This window comes from Sceloporus occidentalis, unplaced genomic scaffold, assembly GCF_023333645.1.
Source record: "Sceloporus occidentalis isolate IW3139 unplaced genomic scaffold, rSceOcc1.0.p SCAF_34, whole genome shotgun sequence".
In the NCBI taxonomy this organism is placed as follows: Eukaryota; Metazoa; Chordata; class Lepidosauria; order Squamata; family Phrynosomatidae; genus Sceloporus; species Sceloporus occidentalis.
In genome coordinates, this window is record NW_028317014.1 from 9,970,939 (window position 1) to 9,990,118 (window position 19,180).

General features: G+C 38.9%; 6 non-coding genes across 6 annotated transcripts; 5 read left to right on the top strand and 1 right to left on the bottom strand.

The window, feature by feature from the left end:
* The first annotated feature begins 3,032 nt into the window (after positions 1 to 3,032).
* On the top strand, positions 3,033 to 3,106 carry TRNAN-GUU (transfer RNA asparagine (anticodon GUU)). The gene has a single exon. It is a non-coding gene; the product is annotated as a tRNA-Asn (tRNA).
* An 838-nt stretch (positions 3,107 to 3,944) lies between these two features.
* TRNAR-ACG (transfer RNA arginine (anticodon ACG)) lies at positions 3,945 to 4,017 on the top strand. Its single transcript has one exon. It is a non-coding gene; the product is annotated as a tRNA-Arg (tRNA).
* Positions 4,018 to 12,362: 8,345 nt separating this feature from the next.
* On the top strand, positions 12,363 to 12,435 carry TRNAR-ACG (transfer RNA arginine (anticodon ACG)). Its single transcript has one exon. It is a non-coding gene; the product is annotated as a tRNA-Arg (tRNA).
* A 295-nt stretch (positions 12,436 to 12,730) lies between these two features.
* TRNAR-ACG (transfer RNA arginine (anticodon ACG)) lies at positions 12,731 to 12,803 on the top strand. Its single transcript has one exon. It is a non-coding gene; the product is annotated as a tRNA-Arg (tRNA).
* A 1,214-nt stretch (positions 12,804 to 14,017) lies between these two features.
* On the top strand, positions 14,018 to 14,090 carry TRNAA-AGC (transfer RNA alanine (anticodon AGC)). The gene has a single exon. It is a non-coding gene; the product is annotated as a tRNA-Ala (tRNA).
* Positions 14,091 to 17,355: 3,265 nt separating this feature from the next.
* Positions 17,356 to 17,428, bottom strand: TRNAA-AGC (transfer RNA alanine (anticodon AGC)). The gene has a single exon. It is a non-coding gene; the product is annotated as a tRNA-Ala (tRNA).
* Between the last annotated feature and the right edge of the window lie 1,752 nt (positions 17,429 to 19,180).

Below are 19,180 nucleotides of genomic sequence, written 5' to 3' on the forward strand. Positions count from 1 at the left end.
GGGACTTTAGTGGGTTCTTCTTCAAATAGATTACTTCTTCAAAGTAGAATGCAGCTTATACGCGATGAGGTGAATTCATACTCATAATGTTACACGTTGCCTGTCTGAACCTAGTTTAATGCACATAAATAAATTCTCATAATTGAGAAAATGTACTCATTGAATGCATATTGATAAACCCACAGGATTTGGGACGTATGGCTTTGTTGTACAGAAGCATCTCAGGTCATTGGGTGTGTAGTTAAAATGTTAATGTTTCCAATGCTCAAACTAGATGGGATTTCAATGATTGAGTTGATCTTAGATGATGTTGTAACAAAAGTTTGTGAAATTCCATCGCTAATTAAATGAATCCCTTTCTTAATCTGCACATAATTGGCTTTCAATTATCATGAAAATGTTTGTCTCCATTGTATAAATAAGCTATATATAAAAACATTAAGATCACATCCATTGCTTAATGGATGTGATTAAGATCCACGTGTTTCGGCGCAGTACAATAAACTGAATTTGTGGTCTAATTAGTTTTCATCACGGAACTTCAGGACAGTAAATAGACGACCCAAGAAGGGAAGTATCCCGTGCGCAGTTCATCTGAGGAAAAGACTCCCCAAATTTCCCTTAAACTAACATGACTCTCTGTTGACCTAATAAGACTTTATGACTGGTGCAATGTTAATATGGTCATTAAATTATATTAAAATAGTCACAGAGGCATGGAGATAAAAGGCCACGATCTATTGAACACGATGACAATTAATGTTAAGACAAATTGTAATAAAGCATATGAATCAACTAGTATAACTTCTTAGCTTCAACTTGCTAACAGACACTGACCACTGGCTGGAGTTCCTGAAAGTACTCACACCCCGGACAGTGGACATGCTGCTTATCACTCAACAGGGATCTAGTCCATGGTGAGTCTTGCACCTGTCCTGTTAGCAAACACATTCATGTGCACATTTACAAACAAACACACTTTATTGTGAGTTTTGGAGTGCTGTGATGCATTCACTTGCAAATTACATTTTAAACTCCTAGGAATGATGAAAATTTAGGGTGTGAAAATGGCACAGAGAGATTTGGTCTTCACAGAGAAACTGCCACTGGTGTGGGCACATATTTTGACTTGGGGTGTTTAAATAAATATCAGCATCATATTTCTGTGTAGTGTATTTGGTGTGCCTTGCAGTTTACATACTAAAGGTGGAATTAGTTTGCATGTGTTAAGTGTTAATCTTACCATGTCAGGACTTCAGCTCTACTTGAGAAGTTCAAAGACATCATTCTGGCCTCCAACCAGAAACCCGGCTTCAGCTAAAAAAAAAAACAACCACGAGTGGGGTAGTAAGTCTTGTATTGCTTAAATATCTACTGCTGTAACATATATGATCAGTGCATTATTTATTCAATGCATTACTATTATGTTTATTTTTTGCTCGTAATATTTTTGTGCAAGTACCAAATTAAATATTTTTTTTAACCTTTCCTTGTCCAAAGTTTTCCATGTTGTCATTGTTTCCTAGTTTCCTCCGAGTGAACAGCCTGGTGTGTCTTCTTTCTTCACAGCTCTGCAGCATCATCAATCCCAAATGGACTTCAGACCATGTGTAATGATAATATCCTCCGCTGATGTCAGATGCTACTTGTGTGAAGTCATGTTTTCTCGAAAATAGAAGCCCTTTCAGCATTATCTGATTATGCTGACACCGTTTGTGATCTCCATATTAACACAATGACAAAGCACTGTAGTGTCATCGCTGCAGTTGTCCAAGCTCTGGGAGGCTTCCAGATCATGGGAAGAAGACAGAAACATTCCAGAGGATCACAGGTAGGTGAGTACTCATGTTAATCAAAAAGGTAAGCCACACTATGTGTTTAAAACTACTTAAGATAAAGCGACACACATGCATTATTTACGTATTTACAACTTAATGCAAAAGAAAACATTGGGCAGGGTTGTTAGAGCTCCAGTTAATTTGCGTTTGGGATGCAAATTGCTACTTGCAACTAGTAGAAAGTGATTCCTGGTTTGTACCAGCAGATGGCAGCACACACTTTCCTCATATTAGATGCATTTTACATGAACACCCAGAGCCTTGCATTGCATTTTTTGTTTATTTCTTACACTGGCCTGTGGCTGATCAGTGGTGAAATAATTTTTATGATGCCAGTCGCAAGATAGAGCCTTAATGGCACTTTTTCTTTTATTTTTTATGCAGAGTGCACTTTTGTTTTTGCACATGCCACTTTTTTGTGAAAACACTCGTGTCCCTGAAGACAGCTTTTTGGTTGGAGGTGTGGGTTGGCCTTCTGGTGCCCATATACCATATCCCATTGAATACTTCAGTGGTCTCTCTCGTTTTGGTGAGATACCTAGAAGATTTGGCGCTTCCTCAGTTTTCACCAAACAAAGGAAGGGAGAGGCTATATATCCCCTTGGTGTATTGTAGCATTAGAAGAGGAAGATAAGGAGCTAGTGTCTTCTATGACCTTAAATGGTGCACAGTCACCAGTTAAATTCTATAAAGAAGAAAGCATGGCACCTCAGGCTTTGAAGAATAAATCACGCCAGATGCATGTCACAATATTACCTAATTTTCAACAAATTATATGCATGGATGTATTCACTAGTCTGGGCGTTTGCAGGCAAGGTGAAAATTTTTCTGCATCACAATATCACAATGCGCCTGCAAGAAGACCAGAGTTTATTAAGCCATACTGAATACAAAGTTCACATGGGAAGAGTTCTTGAGTGTCATTTAACAGATTAGATTAAAGGGACGCCATCAAATGTTCATGTTGTCCCTTTCTTAAGACCATAAATGGATTCTGCAGATTCTCCTTAATTCAGTTGCCCCCTTTCCCAACTCCCTAGATATAGCTGACCCATCATAATGTATAGTTTAAAACCCCTCATTTTATTAGCCTCTTCGGTTTCTGATTGCATACAGTTCTACTAATATGTATTAGTCAGCACAAACCTCCATCAATATGATGAAATCCAATGCTTTCTTTCTCAACTATCACTTGTCTCTGTGGCGCAATCGGTTAGCGCGTTCGGCTGTTAACCGAAAGGTTGGTGGTTCAAGCCCACCCAGGGACGTCTGTATTTTTTGTACTTGGCTTTTGTAAAGAAATTCCATCCGGACTCAAGGTTTGTTCCTATTCTAAAGTAGGGAGCCTTTTCCCTATTTTCACTATACGTTTATTAAACAGTGATTCCCCTTTACACAGAAATTATATATTTTTTTTCAGGACAAGTTGGGCCTTCTTTTGAGACTACAGAAATCCATAAAACATAATCATTTTAGTGCTAGTGTGTAAAAAGCCTATGCTACAATGGAAAACAGTCTTTTTGCAATTGTGATTTCTTTCACAGAGTAGGTGGCGCTGATGAATAATAACTTAATGTATGTTAAGCACGAATTATGAATTACAGTAAGAGCCCACTTACCAAGGTATTTATGTTAGAGGGTAGTTAAACTTTTTATGTGCTACTTTATGTGTTTGGCGACACATTTTTATAGTTTTTTGTGGTTTTTTTCACTTTTTTATTATTTTTATTTTTTTAACACTGTTCATAGTTATAAAGGAATATCTAGGGGTTAAGTGGGCACAGTCTATCATCACATTTCACTTTATCACACCTCACTCTCTCTTTTAGATTGCCACTTGAAGTCTTTCTGACATTGCAAGCAGCCATGATCTTACTGCACTCCTGCCTTGCACTTGCGCTGGGAGGAGCGGTAAATGTATGAAAATACAAATATTGTATAATGTTAGTGTATGTTTGTTTCTAGGTGTAATTAGGTAGTGCAATCATCTCTACTAAGCACAGAGGAAATTAGGGGGGGGGGGTGACAGTCTAATTACATTTCCTTAAAACAGAATTATGGGGGCCTGCAAAAAACTCATTTGGACTGTTTACTATCTGTATTCATGGGCCAGTGGCGCAATGGATAACGCGTCTGACTACGGATCAGAAGATTGTAGGTTCGACTCCTACCTGGCTCGTTAGTGTATTTTTTTGGCTTAATTTTGTCTGTGCTTAGTAGAGATGTTTTTTACTACCTGATTACACCGAAACATAGACATACATAAAATAGTAAAAATGCATACATACGTTTCTTAAAGGATGACTGCAGTGAAAAAAATAGTTTCTTTAAATCCCTTAAATACTACTAACAACATAACTTTAATGCAATATATATGGGAGCATAGCATGCTGGTATATTATGTATACATTTAATACATATACAGTGAAATACACTTACTCCTGTAACATCAATTTAATAAATAGATGGTCGTGGCCAAGCAGTAGACCCTCCCAGTTTAGTAAATGTGTGTCTTTACTTTACATCTGTCTTTTCCGGTCCCTTCAATATTTTATTCAAAGCATGTTTTGTCTAAGATTAAAAGATAACTTAAATCATGATCTTGCTTAATGTATCACTGTTATTTTTTACAGTAGCATTCAATAAAATAATTTGGCTAGTGTAGATATTTTATAGTGTAATTTAGTACAGCATATCTGGTTAACCTGAGGAAGAACTTTGTCACCCACTATCCATGGATATTCGCTTCAGGCACTGGAAAAAAGACCAATGCGCCTCAAAATACAGGGGAAAAAATCATCCCTTTTGATAATTTCCATAGATTGTTTTTGTTTAAAAAAAATTGTTACCTGTAATGTAGATAGGAAATAAAACAGCCTGGCTTTTAGCTTGCCTACAGTATTCAACTGATACCAGTACTGGCCTCTTAGTTTGCATATTTTCCAGTCTTTGTTTCTGCCTTTATTTGTTTTTCCATTCACAGCTTGTGTAACAGGTGTATGTTTTTACACTTTTCTTTATCAGATGCCTAACATGTTTTATACTCAAGTAGTCTTTACGCTCAGATGGCTACTGAAATGAATACAAACCACACTGGAATTAAATAAAATAAATCACAAGTAAGGCTACCAGGTAACTTCACTTTCTAACCCTAATGAATTAAGGGGCCTGATCAGGAGCCTCTCTGCTCCCATCACAAGATCTTCTTGTTTGTCTAATGAGCAGGAGGACTTTAAACAGTTTTCAAAACAATATGATATCCAATGAATTAGCGTTCTTTCAATTCATTCAAAGTCGATCCACACTTAGCTTTACCCGCCTGTAAGGAGCAGGAAAGAGGGTGCTCCGGACAGCCTGTCCTGGGAAGTTCCAAAGCATTTGTAGAATCTATAGGTTTTACAACTAGGCTAGCGTATATATTCCTGGGATCTCCCAGTCCTGTTCAACAGAGCTTCTCTTTTTTGGGGGCCATTTAAAAAGAATTGGCTGAGTAGAAGTAATTGCAACAAATGAGGGAGTGTGGAGAGCCTCCTAAAAATCCCAGGCTTCTATTATCTTAAAAATCTTTCGCCAGCCCCAACCTCATTCAAAGCCCAGCACAGCCCCTAAATGTTATTCATTCTTCCTCCCCAGCTTGCCCTCTTCAACGTGGAACAGAATTGATTATATGACCTATAAGCTTTTAGTTACACGTTATTTACTTGTCTGCCACTCTGTATACCCTTTTCCATATTCAAATTAACTTAACATTAAAAATACAAAGGGTTTCTCTTAGTTTCCTATTCAAATAATCAGCTGGGAGGGGGCTAGGTGGAAAAGGACCCAAAAAACTAAATAACTAAATCAGTGACTGTTTAAGTGAATTTATTCAATTAGGCTTCTAAGCCACCTGCAATAACGTATATCGAGCGGAGTGTATATGTACACCTGTGACATTTTACCCGTACGTAGAAAATAATAATTATGGCTAATCACGTAGCATAACAGGATTAAATGCAGTTACAGATTATACTGGGTTTCCCAAAAAGCCGCTTTATGTTTTGCCGAGATTATCTGAGTCTTTTAACGCATGGATGAGGTCAGACAGAAAAAGGAACCAATGCAGTTAGTCTTAGGTTAAGCAAACAGATGTCTGACGCAGTACCCTGGGTGGGGCTCCTTGGCTCCTTCTTCACTTTCCTGAGCTATACAAATAAAGCAGCAAACTCAAATGCATCATTGCACATAATTTCTCATAGGGCACTGAAGAGTATTTACCCTTTCATTCTTATAAGAAACTATACCTTGGGAATAATCCCTTAGATTTAAAGACTTCAGCTACTCGATAAAATCTGTGCCGTCCGACGGGCGTTGGCTTTAACACTTTCTGTTAGCGCTGTACAATAAGGATGTATAATATCACATCGTACACATGAAATAAAAGTAGTGTCATGCAGTAAAATCAGCTTGATTTGAAATGAAATCATGATCTTTATATACTCTGGTTCATCCGCCTATCTCTTGATTTCTGGTCACAAGAGCTACATTATCCCCTCCTAACCCTTACTATTTGAATACCTTTGGGGCAAGCCCCGCCTCACATCATCTGCTCCACCCACTGAGGGCACAGGCCTGCCCACAGATGTCATCTGACCCGCCCAAACACATCCCCTAAGAGGGAGGGCTCTGGGTAGCCAGAGCCTGAATATTCCCAGGTACACCTACCGGGTATTTGCCCAGTGTGCCAGATGGTCAGCACACGCCTGCTTTGGTTTACATATCAGGGATTCCACACAACGCTAATTTAATAGATGATGTCTCAAAATCCTTATATGTAGCTCATGCTGGACGTTCTTTCCTCCTTGAACATTTGCTTCCTCTAGAATCGTATAGTCTGTAAAATGTTAACTTAAGGGGAAAAAAACCCCCCAATGTTTGTAAATGTCTACTAGGTCATCTTACGATGCATTCCTAAAACAACACTGAATGTCTGAACTGTTTCTTTATACTGAGCTTCCCACCCTCGGATTCTATACATTACCTGCTGTTTGCTTCTCTGTAAATGTCACGTCTTTCTGCACTATACAATACATCCAGTGAAGTAGAATGACTTAATTGGATTTCACCGTCAGCCATCTATAGTATCAGTGGTTTACTAACAGATTTCTTTAGGAAGTATAAATAATAATGGTATGGACAATTAAGTATATACATTGATAAGCGTATACATAGATAAGCATATACATTGATAAGCACAGTGGAGGTGGGACAACTTTTAGAATCGCGGACAAGCTCAGCCCGAATCGGCCTGTGATAGAAACCCATTAGACAGACAACAGGATCTATATGAACTATACAGTCCTGACTAAAACAAAGGAAAGAAACCTAGAAAATGAATGCTGTCTGAAGTGACCCAACATCTATAAATCAGGGTACGTCGAGGGACTCTTTGAATAGGGATCTGACTCATCTCCGTAGATTGCAATCTAGCTATGGTAATAGTTGGTCAACAAAAGGGTACCTATGAAAATGTGACTTTAGTTCATCTGTATTCAAGCAGGGGTTTTCACAGAGATACACCAGTGAGAAAAGCATCAGTTGCGATTCCCAAGAAGTCGTCTCCAGACTGCATGGCGCTGACAATCTTCCCATTTACCCCAAGAGAATCCCTGGCGCTTTCGGGGATGGGGGAGGTGATAAGCAGGGAGGGCATATGAAAGGAATATATAGGCTGTGATGGGATGTGTCATCCATAGCACCATTAACTACCTGAGGGTCTGTAAGGGTATCATGTACGCCTTGCAGGAAACCTAGGATGATCCATTAACCATTTAATTATATCAATCAGGACTTTATGTTGTAGGCGCCCTTCTGTGGTGCAGCCACCTACCTTTGGCCCTGAAAGACTGGATTTTAAGTGAGATGTAAATATGAATTAAGGATTAGAAGGACATAACACGGCTTAGTTATCATGGCTTTGCAGTGACTTTCGTCAGCATGGAGTCTATTTATTTCCTATTCATCGTTACATTAATTAAAACAGGAAGCGTATCTAGAATGGAATTAGCAGCAAAGTCTGCAGAACCCCACCGTGTTACATCTCATGCGCTCGGCTTTTCATTAGTATCCAGGAGAAGAATCATCTGTAACTAAGTTATAAAAGCATCCATCAATAGACCTAATAAACTGAGTTTGTAAATAATGGGATTCACTTCTGGTACAAATTCTCCTTAATGAAATGAAAAAGCAGCCTTTTACTGTGTTTGAATTGAAGAGTACTGATTGAGGTCACAAATATGTATTCCTAGTTATGGAAACATTGTTATGATGTCATCAGATCAGAATTCATCTTTTTCAGAGGACAGGTTTTCAATTTATATCCTTCCTGCGTACCATAATAAAACTTTACAAGCTTTAATTGAACGTGTTGCAAAGTAAGTAGAGGCCAAATAGCTTATTCTCCCAAAGAATGCTATTATCTACTAACCACTACGGTAGCAATAAATCCGTTTTGTCTGAGGACATCTCCTACATGGAAAACAGATGGGGGTAAAGGGGCAAATGCGTATGGGGGGGGGTTCTGCAGGATGCACCAATGCTTTTGCAAGGGGTAAGTCACAAAAATGTAAAGGGACCTCTCGGTTATCATACGCATTATAGTGCGTAGGATGGCTGGAGTATCCGGACGTTTATTTCTGATCTTCGTGCAATCTTCATGGTTCAGGCCTGAAGCGGCCAAATGCCCGGAGGGCGCCCCATATTCTGCAATGTGTGTTCATCGGATGGATATGCCCGGCCATACGCTACATGAGCATAAAAACATAACGCGCATAACAGTTGTGTGTATGGGCTGCACAAACTGGTCTTGCGGCTGCATGCCCAAAATGCATCATTGAACGATAGGAGACAAGTGGAGTTTGAATGATACCTGTATTGGGTAACTGAGTAAATATAGACTGCAAGCTTTCAAGACCTCTTAGGTCCAGGCCTGATGAAGGGACTTGAGAGGTCTTGCAAGTTTGCAATCTATATTTACTCAGTTAGCCAATAAAGGTATCATTCAAACTCCACTTGTCTCCTGTAATTCTAAGGCTAACACGGTACCAACTCTCATCACTGAACTATGAGAGACAAACTCCATGGATTAGGCTGATGGGAGTCACTCTTGGCCAGTACAACACTAGCAAAATAAATTCTATGATTGAAGTAAATGTGTTTGGTATAATCACTTGTGTCTTCTATCTGTGGCCGGGTTGCGGCCCCTTTAAGAGTCCTGCCTCTCCCCTCCAATCCGTAGCGCAGCTGCTCCCGTGAAACTTTCGGCTCTCCTCTCTGTCTCTTTTCCGCATTGTGGGAACAGGAACCTGGCGATCACCTTCCCCGCCGCGATCTACCCCGCCGCTCCGGATTTACCCCCGAAGGGCAGGTGAGTTATGGGATCTGGATTTATTGCAGGGCAGGTGTAAGAACCCCATTAACTCTCTGCGCTCTAGAAAGAAACACGACCAGAGCGTTTAATCCCACCTGCAGCCATCTCTAACCCTACATAACGTACACGATTTCGGTTTGTTCCAGATAAACGATTTAACCTGGTGATTGCCGGGTGGATGTTGTCCACCTGTGGTATTTAAAGGGTTACGGGGGTAGGTTGATCACGTTTCTTGGTAAAAGAGAATTGCTATGCAGAAAAACAAATCAAGCCGTTTTCTTCTTTTGAGAAATTCTGTAATTAACCCATGCAGTGCCAGAGAGCTACTCTCTGGACTCCACATCCAAAAAGTGGATGGCAGAGCTTGGGGATACTTATTTGCCAATTATGCCGTATTTCCATACATTTCTTAATACATTGGTTAGTTTGGAAATGGATTGCATTATTTGAGAAATTAACCCAAAGACAGCCAAAAAAAGCCACATAATTAGCTATGGAAATGATATGGAATGCCCTTATTGCTTTTGTGTAGGTATTGATGTGTTTCATATTCTTCCAGCACTCAAAGGGTAAATCCATTTCCTGGCTGTCTTTATAATCTTACTTCTATCGCCATGATTGGATTACCTGCAGGTGTTCTGACCACTTAGTCTTGGAAATGAAAGGGTTAGCTGCACGTGAACCAATCCCAGTGCTAGATGTGATCATTTTACAGATTCTGTATAATAAGGTCTCTAAAGTCCCCCCATCTCCTGTATTGTGATAGTAAATTAATTTTGTTGCAGGAAATACTATAATAATTTAAAATATTAAATCTGATCATCCTCCAAAACATTTCAATTGTGTCCCATATACTCAACAGGGATTTTTTCTATTTTAATCTCAATGTTTTAATAAATCTGTTTTAACCCACGCTGTCATAGTAGATGTGTATAAAAAAGCAGCCTTATCCCCATAGAATTTTCCTGCTGATTGGACTGTTGAATTGGTTGCCATGGTGATAAGACCACTTTGCTTTAGGATCTCTATTTTATACACAACCTGAAAACATTTGCTATTAAGTGAGTAATATTTTAAATATACAGCGCCTGATTAGTGTAATTTATTCATAGGTATTGTGTGGTTTATAATTAGATTCGTCGTCCGCTTCTACATTATCTAGAAACAGGTTTCTTTCATTTTAGGAAAAAAATGGAAATATTATTCGATTTTATTCTGATTAAATAAATGAGTATTACCGTGCGTTCCTTACTTGAATACGTTACATTAAAATACACAGACCCTGGCCGATGTCCCATTTCCTGATCTGTGCAGAATATCTATATGATGCGTTGCTGTGATGTTTACATTTCGATGCTGGTAAAATTCACTTGGTAGGGGTGTAAGCCTTGTGGCCGGATGGAGTTTTCTGACAACTGAATTATTTTCTGAATAAACTTCCTGTTCAGTTCATCATCGCAGTCCTACAATGCTGATTGACGAATTGCTGTCTCTTGCAACAATGTATGTACATATATACATATACATACACATACATTGTTGCATGATTCAAAGGAAGAGAATTGTTTGTTAATTTTAAGCCATACACCTTGATGATGTTTACACCTGGACTTTGTCGAAGCCATTCCCAGACCTCAAATGACTTGTTCTTCAATCTTTGTGATACAATCTTCATGGTCTATCTCTGTGACCCATTTATGCTTCGGCTGATGGAAAGGTGGCATGACGTTTTTCTCTTCTCTTATACAAAATAGAATTCATGGTTCCTTGATGGGATGAGGTTCGTATGTAATGCAATATTTGCTTTTTGCGTGACATAACAGAGCTCATGTTGGTGGAAAACAGAATTGTGACTCGCTTGTCCATAGTTACATTGTCCCAGAGTTTTGAAGAACGTCCACATCCTTTTTTTTTTTTTTTTTTTTTGGCAAAGTCTGGATTGATATTCACATTCTTTTAGAGCAGTGCTTCCTGTGATGAGTCCCATGTTTGCCCTGTCTCTCTTTTTTTTTGTTGTTGATAAGATTGATTGGATGGAAGAGGGTTGTTGGATCGCTCAATGTTTTTCTAGAGTTCCTTGTGGCTTCCTGGATAATTCTCCACCTTGTTTTTTGACTGCAAAGGTCACGTTTTCATTGGCCGTGGTTGGCCTAATTATTTAAGAAGGTCTTCAAACACCTGACTCTCAGGGGAGTTGACTGACGGGGCAAGGGAATAACATAGAACCATAGGATTTGACGGCAGAGAAAAACCATTTGGCCCATCTAGTCTGCCCATTAACTCTTTCACACTTGAAGATTTCACATTTGCTTACCTAACAGATCCATAAATGAAATAAGCATCTGCAACCCATAATACCATACTGCTTTTTGACAGATCAAGATTATGCAGAGTCTTTACTGGAAGTTGATGCCTTTTGATCGGGTCCACATTGACCCCAAAGGTCACTTCGTCAGCAGGACTCACACACTATGAAACAATGCAGACAATCAGACAGTGGACAACACTTATAAATGTTCTTTTGGAGCTTGGCCTTAAACATGTTATGTTGCGGGTCATCTAGATTCTCCTTTCAGCCATCTTTGCTTTGTCACATTATTTTGTCAACAGCAAAACCATTTTAACCTGACACTTTGAGTAGCAAGTTTTTAGGATGTCCTCACATAAGCATGATTGAATAGTGTTATTCTGGCATATCATGTGGCTTTGTGTCATTCATATCGTGCTTTTCGATCTTTGGGTCACAAGCATTTTCAGTATTTTCAGAAATTCTGTATGAAGAGCAAATGGCTCATCTGGACAACTTGTCCTGGTTCCCGCACTAAAATATTATTACTGAATATATTTAAAGCCTTGCCAAAGTATTGTTCAAAGTTGATATTTCTATTCTGTAGGTGCGGAGCTTAACCATAAACAGCATAATATTTACAATTCAAACTTGAAATTATTCCTTCCCTTTGACATCCTTTTCCACTAAATTAAATGTGTCGCTTTGTGGTTTATTCTCTTCTTGGCAAGAGAAGCGTAAGTTCTATAGAATTCTTCAGGAAGAGGTTTGCTCAAAGCATCACATGTAGCGCGGTCAATGCCTGCACTAACCACCCAGTGTAGTTGAGGGGCCAGTGGCGCAATGGATAACGTGTCTGACTACGGATCAGAAGATTGTAGGTTCGACTCCTACCTGGCTTGGGTTTTTATTTATTTATTGGCCCAAAGCTAAAGGTCTGTCTAACACAAGTAATAATATACATCTGATCCCCTGGAACTCCTTCTTTTTGCATTTCTTTCTAATTTTTAAACTTGTTTTTCCCCATTTTTTTTTTTCTGATCTCTCAAATATTGATCACACTTCTGCCTCCTGCTTATTAGGAGAGTCTGCAAAAGAAAAAAAGGCTAATTTGTTTTTCACTTTCCTAAAGCAGAATTGTGGATAATGAAGAAATTATCTGGACCCACTTGGTTGGGCTCTATGGAATCCATCCATGGGCCAGTGGCGCAATGGATAACGCGTCTGACTACGGATCAGAAGATTGTAGGTTCGACTCCTACCTGGCTCGTGTATTTTTATCTTATGGGCGGGATATATCAGCATTTATATAAAATATTTTATAGAACTTCTGAGGCTCTGGGTCAAAGCACAAGAGAAACCATGTATTACCAAAACTGACTACAGGGAACCCCAATCTGCAGCCTCTGAAAACAACATTCGATGGCAAATAATACATCAGTCTTTGGCCTTATCTTAGATTAAGGATATTTTTATGCCTATCCAATGCATGATCTAAATCAGCTGATCCAGAGTCCCTTTAATAGCCCGTTGTGAATATTCTTATGTAGTAACTCGCCAAATGGCTCCAATACTGGTCCTCATGAAAACCTTGATACCGACTAAACACATCTTCAACATTGGACCATGGAGAATGTGTTGCGCTGCAGCTTCTCCTGAAAATTAAGTGAATGCAATGCAGAGATGATTTTTGGCACTCTTTTGCTGATTGGCCAAACGAGCTGTAAAATCAATTGACGTCTGTGTTTTTGCGCACACGCAGTAACTGGGATGTCACTTTCTTGCCACTTTTTCATGGATGGTAACAAAAGTAGGATTAATCGTCTCTTTGAGTTGGGAATGTGGAGTATGTGCAGAAATGGGCAGGTTACATAATGCTGCTTAACACCCCAGAGAGCAGCTGTGGTAAGGGCTAGAACCTGTTGGTTTAATGGGACTGTCGCCGTGATTACGGTATTTGAGCTGCGAGCTCTCATTAGCCAAAAGATTCCATAGCAGGCCTGCCCTGCACACTAAGCAACATACCACGCCTCGCTACCAGATCCTGCAGCGTCAAGCACTTGTTAATACCCCTTCGCTGCTGTAAACTGCATTTGGGTGTCTGATTTATATTTTATATGCATACAGAAATATTTATAGGTGTGTGTGTATGTACAGTATATAATGTGTGTATTAGTTTTTAACTAAGGTGCTCAATGCTACTGGCATTCAGGGTATGTGTGTGTGTATATATATATATATATATATTAAATGGAAGATATATTTTTCAAATTTAAAGTAGGTTTGTGTGGGCAAAGGTCATTTGTGTAACCGAGGATACACCCTAGTAGCGCCTATCATGTTGTGATATTCAAGCTAGCAAACTTTCTACAGACCCATTTGATCAGGCCCCTGAGAAAAGGGTATTCCATTTTATTTTCTAGGTCTATTTTTCAAAGGATGACATCATTCTTCTGCACCTAAGCTAGGGATTGCTAGCATGTGGGGGAATTAGCTCAAATGGTAGAGCGCTCGCTTAGCATGCGAGAGGTAGCGGGATCGATGCCCGCATTCTCCATATTTTTTTTATATAAACTTTACTAATAGGGTAAAATAGATAAATGGTAGATAAACAGCAGAAGCAGTAGAGGCTAATACATTTAAAAATAAATGCTAGAGGCAATATGGCTCTCTTGAATCTAAGAAAAGACTGATTAAGACCTAGCGAAACAGGAGAAATAGTCAGACTAGGTTGGCCGAATGGGTATTATCTGTTGTCAAATTTAGGCTGACAAAAGTCCATCCAGTTTAACCTCGCTGTTAACCCAGAAGGCATAAAAAAAAACCCTCAAATTGAAGCGATTTCCAATTGTGCCTCAGAAAGGGGTAAAAGCCTTCTTGACTCCAGAAGATCCTTTACATTCTAGCTTAATACATTATTCATGTAAACTAGCATGACAAACGGTCCTCACTGTTTAATAAATATTTGTGCATCTCATCTATTAATAAACAGTTGTCAAGCTACATCTTGTGTTTCAATGCCTGACACATTCTGCCCAACAGGTTTTTTGTGCGTCTGTGTGTGTTGATTTGCTCCCTCCCTCAACAAGACATGAATTATTGTCTTCTGGACATATGTTCTCATGTGTTAAGATGTTAATGATAATATGATTGCAGGTAGGATGTTTTTGGAAACGGAACTGGAGTGATTAGTTCAGATACATTTCTAGGGTGTTGCTTTCCGTAAGTGATCTGATTATAGATTTAATGTAAGAAAGTTTTACTCTACGGAGAGGGTGGTAGATAAGTGGAACAGACTTCCAGCAGAAGTAGGTAGAGGTTTACAAATGCATGGAATAGGCATAAAGCTATTCCAAATCTATGATTGCATTGCTTTATCTCCGATGTGCATAATTTACAAATTTTATATGAATTTCGTGATGAGTGATAACCTGTATGGACATCCCTTTTTTTATTTTTCTTTGTTGGTTTGTAATATAAAGGAAAGTCAGGATTAAGAATATTTACTGTTTGGCTTTTCACTCTATTGTCCGTTTTGTATAACTGGAAATGCCAAATATTACGACTGAACAAAAAATTGCATGGGATAGGGATATGGCTACCCTGAATCTACGTCCAAGGGTTGATTTAAGGTTTGGGTCCGTACAGCAGTAGAAATGGGCAGACTAGATGGACTGAATATGCGTATCCGATAAACACCTAATTAAAAACTCAACATTCAACATTATTTGCTCTGTGGCGTTAAAAGGACTTTATGTAATAATTGGAATGTAGCACAAGATTCCCATCCATGAGTTGAAGTTTTAGCTTGTATTGTAGTCTGATATGAAAAGACGTTCCTATCTGTAGTATGGATAGTAATAGCACAGAATAATATTGTATTCAAACCTGAAGGAGTAAGAGATTGAACCTATATTTTTAGATGAGCTTACTCTATAATTTCAAGTTTGTGTAAATCTGTTGGACACAAAAGAATCAATCGGACCACAACGGGTCAATGAGTGCCTGTGATTTCACACTCTTGGCTATATTCCTCGCTGGTAGAAATTGAGGTCACGGGTTATTAGGCCGTAAATCAGTCTTTTTCTGGTGTAGCCCAGCGAGGAATCACAAGCTTCTTCGCTTCTCACATAGACCATTGAAAATGCTGGTAAAAACCACATTCCTCTTACTCGCAATTCCTGTTCCCAAGTTCCTTAAAGGGACACTCTGGCCATCACATGCAGTCCCTTAAAATGTATGTGGTGTCCATTCCGCCAATCAGCTCTAACACTAGGTTAGGTGAATGTTACCATATTTCCCTTTAACCCCACACCATTCAGAAGGTGCTTTTATGCCGCCTCAAATGAAAAAAAATTTTTTTGCATAAAATCTTCTAAGCAGAGAGCCAAAGGGTAATAGGCAGGGTAGGAAAAAGTACAGTACAGTAAGAAGTTATAATCACTTTGTCAGTTTTGCTGATTCTTGCATGCATTATTTTTCAAACATGTATCTGGACAGGTTTAACCTCATTCCTGCAAGGCTTGTGTAACTTCTAAGGGGTGTCCGCCGATGTAAAAGACCCAAAGTATTTTTTTATTTTTTTTTTGTAACTTAAACTTTCCGGCTACACGGTCACGGCAGTTAGCAAAGTGTCCATCGATGTGGAGTGTGGAGAACCCTGGATTAAACATTGCACGGCGTTACATTAAACAAGACGTGTTTTTGAAAGCATTGAGTTATGCTTTTCAGAAACTTAGCACTTCACTATGAATAATGTATCAGATAACTGTTTACTTCAGCAGCCCATTGCTTGTCGTAGAGGAGAGGTCACTGTTTGTGAGCCGTCTCTCGCTCCGGGTATTATTAATTTGCTAAGGAACCTCCCTTTCCAAGTTATGCTGTTTGGGCTGGGTCAGACAAACACCTTCTCCAATTGATTAGTGCTATGTTACATGCTTTCTTTCTGAGCAGTGTTTTGTGGGATATCCAGCCTATTTATTTCCCTGTTACTCTGGAAAATATAGATACGTCTCTGTGATGTCATCACGGCGTCCTCCCCGCATTGCATTGTCGTAATTGTAAAGTGAGCACCCACACAAACAGCACTGAATTATCAGGTGCTTTTATATAATAATCAAAAAATAAGATATAAAAATATTTTATACCCTAAAGAATGTTTTGGTTTTTTTTTTTTTGTTTAGTTTACCCAGTCAAATAATTTAGTTGGATTTTTCAAAGACCAGAAGCTTTTCTTTTTTGATATTTTCTTATATGAATAATCCAACATTTAGTACAAATCATTTTAAAAAAACAAACAAAAAAAAACCCCTAAAAATTTGAAACCCCCTCCCCACATAATTATATGCCAGCTAGTTAACAAAATGGTGCAAGATTTTTTTATTATTGCTTCTTCAAGCTAACCCAAAAGTAAAATAAATATAATTACTATCTTAAAAAAAAAAGATTAATTAAACATATATATAATTTAATAAACATTCCGCCTCTGTAACTTTAGAACAAAGCGAGCAAACAGAGTTAGAAAACATGACTGTGGTCCAAACCCATTGCTTTCTGTGTGATTTCATTAATATTTATAAGCCTAATCCAAGCATATTATGTAGAGAGTCAATTGCTTTAATGAAGGCAATCAATTTTGTAATTACACAGCATGTGGACATACATTATATCCCATTTTAATAGACCATTCAACCTAAGCTGAGTAGTATATTTGTAATTTTTTTATTTGTAATCAGGTAAAATAGAACAAAGTTGTTACAAAATAAACATTGGTTACAGCTGGAATGAAAACAAATAGGATAAAGAAAAAAAAAATAATCAAGTGGAGAATGCGGGCATCGATCCCGCTACCTCTCGCATGCTAAGCGAGCGCTCTACCATTTGAGCTAATTCCCCTTTGCTGCTCTGTGTCTCGGACAGTTGTGGTGGCCTGTGGAAAGGCGCTGTCTTGTGTTTAAATCGCCCTGATATGTAAAATTCCTAATTAGTCTACTCCTGCTAGATAGCCTCATCAACCTACCCCATACTGTGAGGTGACATTTTACTCAACTACAGAGCATTCAACGTACATTATGTCACATAGCAACTTTGTCTTGCTATGTCAGTCTTCCGCATGCCTGGCTCACCAGCCCCCTCAGCCTCCCTCCCTAGCTTTCTACCATAAGCCATGGAAGGAAAGGTCTCTCTACAGGAATCTCGCAACTACACGCAAGCTTCTGAAAAATATGTTCCCTGGCTGTCAACAATAATAAATTAACCATATTAAATTTAATTAATATTTGTCCACCGCCATTTTACCCTACATATTTAAGTAACCTTTATTTTTAACACTTAAGAAAATGTTTGCTCGATTAGAAGATGACCCCCCTCCTTAATGAAAGAGGAAAAAAAGAAAAGGCCTCCAAAAAGAAAAAAACACCCTTATTGGAAAAAAAAAAAAAAAATGAAACTATGCTAAATTATTTAAAGCTGGACGTTGAATAGATAAAGCTGGGTGAGCCGCCCTAAGCAAAATCTTCTAATGCAATGCATTGATAAACCCCTACGGAGTCCTAAAGCGCATTGCTCATTGCATACTCCCTGCTGAGTGTACAGCAAGCTTTATCTCTCAGAGAGACGCCAGGCGTTAACGTTTTTTTTCCATGACTATAAGCAATGAAGGCAAACAATAAGCGCCTTGGCTTCACTGTACCTTGTAGAGTGTTTCTGTTTAAAACTCCATAGTGTTAATGGGTCGGTTGGGGACATCAGTGACCTCCCTTTTAATTGGCCTGTTCAGTAGTGGTGCTGCCTGATTGTGCATAAGGGCCATTTTGCTCCTTCTTATGTGGCAGAGGGATCTGCAGCTGTACTCCTAGGCCACAATGCGCAACCAACTAAATATTCTACTGCCCGGAATACCAATACACCTATCTTTTTAAGCATAACCAACACCAACCATCAAAACTCTAGTCTCATTATATTGCAATTGTTTTGTTTGGGTTTTTTGAGTTGGCTCGTTAACCCTTTCACTACCGACCAGCCCTGGGCTGGCCATGTGGTGGGCTGCTGCCCGACATTGCTTCATCAGCGTCATATTTGATCGGGTCCTTTAGTGTGTGGCCACTAGCTGGATACGAACCTATGATGACGGCAACGTATGTCCTATGTGGTGACACTGCCGGCTTCCCTCTTTTTTTCCCTGTAACGTTGTGAGGCTGCTGCTATCTGTCCATTGCTATCGGAACAATTTTCAAATGCCAACAAAACCATGTTACTATAGCAGCAACAACAATCATGTTACCCTCAGGAGTTGTGGTGCTGGTTCTAATGCTCTGAGTCTCTGTGTTCCTTGCACCTTCTTGGGTAGTGCATATCAAGGGCATAACCTCATTTGATCTTGGTTAGGATTCCTGTAATAGTATAGGTGTTTCTGTCTACCTTTTGCTCTCTATATGAACAAAGGCCACTTTAAAAAAAAACTTAAAACCTCTTTTCTGGGTGTGTTCCACATGGGATTACCATAATTCCATGGATCTGCTATTTAGGTATACAGATTTTATTACATCATCAAACCGAACAGTTTAATAGCTTAATGACGTAAAGTTCTTTATCTGGGTTTGGTCATTGTTTAAAGGGAAATATGCGAACAAACACATGTAGTTTACA